Here is a 6,345-nt window from a genome sequence, read left to right as displayed (position 1 = left end):
TTAATTTTCTTTATAAACCATTCATATCTTAAGACTTTTCGTGTGTCATGATTTCATTTAACAACTCAAAAGGGTATTCACTGTTTTCCTGCTTAAGTTTTAAAATGTATTTTCAAACATATTGAACTTTTAGATAGCTTTTTATCTAGCAGGGATCTGTATTGACCAAAACTTTTCAACTTGTTCATAAAGACAATGTGGTGTAGTGGTTAGAGGTTTGGACTGGAACCTCAGAGATCTGGGTTCTAGTCCCCACTTGGCCATGAAGCTCACTGGGTTCAGGTCAGGCAAATACTGTATAAGGACAGTAATTTCACATCTTCTCAGGACAATTTCTGTATTGAAACAAAAAGAAACATGCAAACTTCCCAGTTACGCAAGATTGTTTGTATGACAGAATCAGAAGTATGCTGTATAGAAATTTTCTTTCAGAAAATTTTCATTTTTTTTTATTACAGAAGCTTCCACACTGCCAGTCAATTTTTCAAAACCACTTTTGAATGAGAGATATAGATTAAAATTGCATGCAAGCCTATGTATTTATTTATTGCATTTTATTCTGCCTCTTAGTTCAAAAGGCTCCCAAGGTGACTTACAAAGATAGGAAATAAGACAGACCCTGTCCACAGACTTACATTCTAAAAGACATAACATGGAAGGAAAGGGGATTAGGAGGGAAGAGAAAACACAGAGCCAAGATGGAGTAGCCAAGTGGCGTAGGTAGCTGTTTCTCATTACACATTGCATGGTGCATACAAGAACACAATTCAAAAGGAGGATCATCAAATCAAACATGCTATAAAGGCTTTGGACAAGTCATGTTTACAACACAACAAACGATATGCACGTTGAACTCAAATAAACAGTAAGTGAAGACAATTCCTTCCTGCAGGCTTACAATCTAAGAAGACATGACACACAAGGAAAAAAGAATACAGAGGGGGATAGGATGCAATCCTAGGCACTTTTAGGCAGAAATAAGTTCTACAACTCCCAGCATTCCCCAGGCAGTCTTTCAGTAGAAGTGGTTCTGCTTTTCACTCTCATCTCCCCCAGCACAGCTTGCTGGAATGGGATTTTTAGGCTGCCTTTAAAGGTAGGAATTATAAGGGTAGAATTTACAGGATAAAAAAATACAAAACTGTACAAATGGACAATTTTTTTTAAAAAAGAAACATTTTATTTTTGAAATAGATCATCTTTTTCTACAAGGAAATGGTGCTGATTCTGAAGTAAATGTGTTCAGCATCAGGACAGCAGAAGCAAGCTCCATTTTATTTCTGAAGTCATAGTTGTCATATAATTTCAGTGAGTTTAAAGTATAAGACTACACATGCTCAGAGTACTATTATTTTTTAATCAGGGTTGGCAAACAATTGTATACCATGAATTGGTGAGACAGGTGTGTGAGCTTGTTTCTGTATTCCAAAGGCTGTTTTTCTGCTTGATTCTGAGAATATCACATGTTATTTTAATTATGAACATTATCATTGATGTTATGGTTTGGGGTATTTTTGTGTATGTGTGAAAGGGGTGTGTGTGTGTGTGGGGGGAGGCTGCAAAGGGTTCCCGTTGGCTTCCAAGGAATATAATCATCATTATCATCATTACATACAAAGGAATACCTAAACTTTCTCCTGAGCGATCCAGTCCTTACTTCTTATAAGTAAGATATGCATAATCTGGATAGCTTCAGGTATTTGGCAGTACAGAAATGAAATGAATAAATAAATACATACATACATACATACATACATACATTTGTACTGTCCTGTTTCTGAGTAGGCCTGCTCTGGTGGATGCTTAATTGTGATGGATTTTTGGATGCTTTCAGAACAAAAGCATGGATGTTGGAAGGTTTCAGAACTTGTCCAAAGGCTGATTTTCTATGTGGCTCTGAGAGTATCACACCATATTTTAATTATTATCATTGTTATTATGGCTATGTGGACTCTCTGCTCCCATTCATCATCTTAAAGTCACCTGATTATCTGTGTAATGGAAGTTATTGCTGGAACAAGAGAATGTGGATACAAAGGAGTACTTTTGTGTGGTTATGTAATCTTCTCTGCCCCCCCGCCCCCAGCAATACAGTAAGGCTGAGATGCTTCATGATAAGACAATACAGGACCAGGACAACGTGGCGCCTCTTTGCTGGTCCTAGGCAGTCTGTCCTCCCAATCTGGATTTGGGACTAAAACACCCAGGAAAAGTGTGGGTGAATGGAGGGTAAGTTGTAAGTAAGCACAATTTGTGGCATTGCACAACTTCATGACTAATCACAGGACATGTCAGACAAGGCATCAGCTTCCAGTTTCCTGGTTTTGTGGAGTTTGGACCAACATGAGATAGCCTTATCTTCTGGTCTTTTAAACCAGCAGGTTTTTTGATGATTGAATATATCTATCTATCTCTACCTGTTATATTCTGCCATTCCTCATCTTATAGAAATGCCAAAAGGAAAGGTTGGTAGAAATGTCAGAGTGTCAACTTCTTGGCTCTTTATAAATATAAGAGTATAAATGTTTCAACAGTAAATTTAGAAAGTTTCACTAATGCAATGAAGTCAGGTTTACAGTAACCCTCATGTAGCAAGAACGATCAAGAGGCCAGCAGGGAAGATGTTTTAAGGACCATAGAAGTAACACATGGGCTTGTTGGTAGCCTGCACTTCCTGGAGTTCAATGGGAAATACTCCCAGGTGAGTGTCTATATTGCAGTTTTAATTGTATTATGTTTACTATGCAAAGCCAATGCACACTTCCCAGGGAGTAAGCCCCATTTCCCCATTTCAGTCTACGGAACTTACTTTAGAGTGAAAAGAAAGCACAGGATTACAGTGTTAGTGATCAACTGAGTAGAATATGGCTTGTATGTTTTTCTCTATATTTCCACAAGTGCATTACTCTACTATTCTCCTGCATTGAGCAAGGAGTTGGACTTGATGGACTCTTGCCCATAAATATTAACTATTTAATGATAGTTGAGCATTCAGGGAGGGGCCTAGCTCCCCTATGACCACATAGCCCAGAGGCCTGTCACAACGGCAAAAACCAGTACAAAACTCAGCTGGCCTAAGGCAGGGGAGTGGAACCTCTTTCAGGCTGAGGGATGAATTCTGTTTTGGAGATGGTCGCAGAAGCTGCATTCCAGAGGTGAGTCCATCCATCCCTATTTGTATTTTTTTTTTGGGGGGGGAGACACAAGCAGCCCAATGAGGTCTGAACATGCTCATTAGTCATGGAATGCTTACTGACCTTTTTGGGTATGTGTGTGAGGGGACTGCAATGGAATATTGTGAAACAGAGTATGGGTGGCTGGAACAATCAGCAAGAACACTCCACACTACATCACTGTGTGTTGCATGCCTCTCTTGTGGAAATAATAATACTAATCAACCTAGAAAGATTGTCATGAACATTCCATGGATCATATATGTTAAGGGCTTTCCACAGATGAAAGTGCGATGTTAATGTCTATTATTATTACCTTAAAAAATGGAAACAGTGGACTGCCATTAGAGACAAAGGTCATTAAAATACAAGGCATGTGAGGTGGGACTGAAGGAAAATGCCAGGGGAAAGGCTATTGAAATAAAGGAAAACCACAATAGCTATAAGTTCTTTCTAAATTACTGCAAGAAAGGCAAGAGAGAATGGATTTATCAGAAACATTTTAGGCTATTAAGGACACAATCCTATGTATGTTTAGAGAGAGAAAAGTCCCATAAGTCCCAGTCCTAGAAGTCCTACCAGTAGTGTAGCGGCAAATTCAGAAGTGCAGGGTCACAGTCACGCCCCCTCATAGATATGCCCCCTTCTAAAATTATACAACTTTGTAAGATTATACAATAAAAAATTAGCTTCCAGTCATTTTGGAGTTCTATTGAGCTATGAATGCAGGATGAAAGTATGTCTTTTGGGGGTCCAGCAAGAAGGCAATAATAACTTCCAGAAGTTCCAATTGATCACCCACAGCGCCAGAAACACATCTTGTTATATTCTCCCTAGAGCAGCAGTCTGGATTGTTGATCACTGTTTCATTTTTTTTTCAAAATTCTGTGGCCTCTGTGACCACTGACTTCATGAGGGTTCCCCCCACCCCCATGAGTGCAGAATCCATAGTTCAGTCAACTCTTATGGTGTTTTAGTTGGATCCAGACTTAGTCATGCTTAGAGTAGACTCACTGAAATCAGAGGACCTTAAGATAGTCATCATCAGTCGTGACTAACTTTTCCCATTGATTTCAGTGAGTCTACTCTAAGCAAGACTAATGCTGGATCCAACCCTTTATGTGGCCTTCTGAGCAATGTCTCAACCTTGGGGAAATCACTACACAAAAGCACCCCTCTGGACCCATATTCTCTTGTTTGAGAAGCAACGGCTACTGCCACTGCTAATGATGATATCCTCAAAGCCACACAGCAAGGGCCAGGTCAAGCCCATGATGGGTCTCAGAGTAGCTGTCCCTAGTGAGCCTTCTACTCTGTCCCCAGTACTGAACTCCCACACAACATTCACACATATATACATACAAAGAGAGAGAGTGAGTCAACAATGTACAATAATAATGCAAAAACATTTTTCACTACATATATTAGTATATTTAGCATGTTTCATGCTTTCCTGGAAGCAAAAAAGCTTATATCTCTTCCATGGTAGAAAACTCATACAAACAAACACAGGCTTCTCCTTTTACAAAATGCAGTGCACAGAAGCAGAAAACATAAACACACCTTGATGCACTCTCTCATACTCTCTCTCTCTCTGTCTCTCTCAAGAGACATAAACTGATTCACTTCCTCTTTCAGATGCAATAGACAAACTTGCTGTTTTGTTATTATAAAGAAATCAAAGAAGCCTGTCAGGAATCTATGAGTGTTTATACCCCATTAACTCCTAGGGCCCTGCACCTGTCTTTTTTTTAATGTAACCTCCTCAAGAGCATGTACTGTGCAGTGGCACAACACAGACAGACTCCACCATTCCCAGTTTCCCTCCCACTAAGCACAAAGGGCAAAGCAGAAGGAAAAACACAGAAAGGCTACAGGAGCTTTCTTAGACCCAGCCTCTTCCTCCTCCTCCTCCTCTCTCTTCCCCCTTCCTTTCTTCCTCCTCAAGTCCTGGCTGGAGCTTTTGTGTTTCTTCCCAGGTCTCTATTTCCACATTGGGTGTGTGTCGGGGGGGAGAGAGAGCGAGAGAGGCATGATCAAGAGGAGGGGAAGGAAGGGAACAGAGGAAGGGGAGTGTACAAAGTTGGGCATGCTCCCCATGCAGACAGCAAAGACGAAGGAGGGAAACATACCACACAAGCCCCCTACTCCCTTTCTCCTTCCCACAGCGATGGCGGCTCCCTCACCTTGTAGCCTTCTGCTAACCGGGCACCCACGGCCGCAGGAAGCTGCTCTGACTGCCGTCACCAGCAGCAGCAGACAGCAGTGCCAGCTGACAACAGCATCTCAGGCTCTTCCAGACGCCTGCCCCACAGTGTTAGGCTGGGAGTGGGAAGGACCCAGCTGAGACCCAGCTCCAAAAAAGGTCCCAGGTTTTTCACCCTGTGAGATCCCCCCACTAATGCACCCCTGAGTCCTACAAGCCCCATGCTGGGACTTGTAGGACTCTTTTTCTGTCCTAATATGCATAGGATTGCACCGTAAGACACATATTTTTATTTAGTCAAGAACACTTTGATGTTTCCTAAGGAATTTGTAACATCCAGCACAAAGCAAAATTACAAAAAGGCCAGGGTAGATAGTTAAGAATTATGGGGTTGATGCTGCGTTATCCCAAGCAAATTCAAGGGGGATTTGGAATCAGAAATTGGACTAAATAAAAATAAGCTCATAATTCTTAATTACCTCATAATGTGGGAGTGGCTTTATGATTCGAACAACTCGAGTCAGTAACTCTGTAGCCCTCATCATTTAAATAATCACAGCTTACTATATGGACAAGAAGGATGTTCCCCTTATCGGCCAAGTCTGGTTATCTTTGCTGCTTTTTCTGCTCACCTCCAGTTTTTGTTTTTGTTTTTTTTTAACATACAAACAAAAAACTCTCAGCATTCTGAGAGAGAGATTGGGACTGGAGGAGGCAAATTTGCAAAGACTGCTAAATTTGTTGACTTCCAATATATATATATGGAGAATCCATACACCAAAACCAAAGCAATAAAAACATGGCTAAGCATCAAGCAGGGGAGGCCTGCATACTTTATGATCGACTGAGCTAAATTCTGCTCATCAGCTAGGTAGTGTGGTCTGCACTGCCAGGGACGTGTCAATGCCTTATTTTGGCAGCCCAAGACAGGCAACAAAAACAGGAAGTTTAACAAGCCACAAACAG

Source organism: Heloderma suspectum, chromosome 3 (assembly GCF_057233095.1).
Source record: "Heloderma suspectum isolate Gila_16-S chromosome 3, 16-S_ref, whole genome shotgun sequence".
Lineage (NCBI taxonomy): Eukaryota > Metazoa > Chordata > Lepidosauria > Squamata > Helodermatidae > Heloderma > Heloderma suspectum.
The sequence above is the reverse complement of the archived record's forward strand: the minus strand, read 5'-3'. Positions refer to the sequence as shown.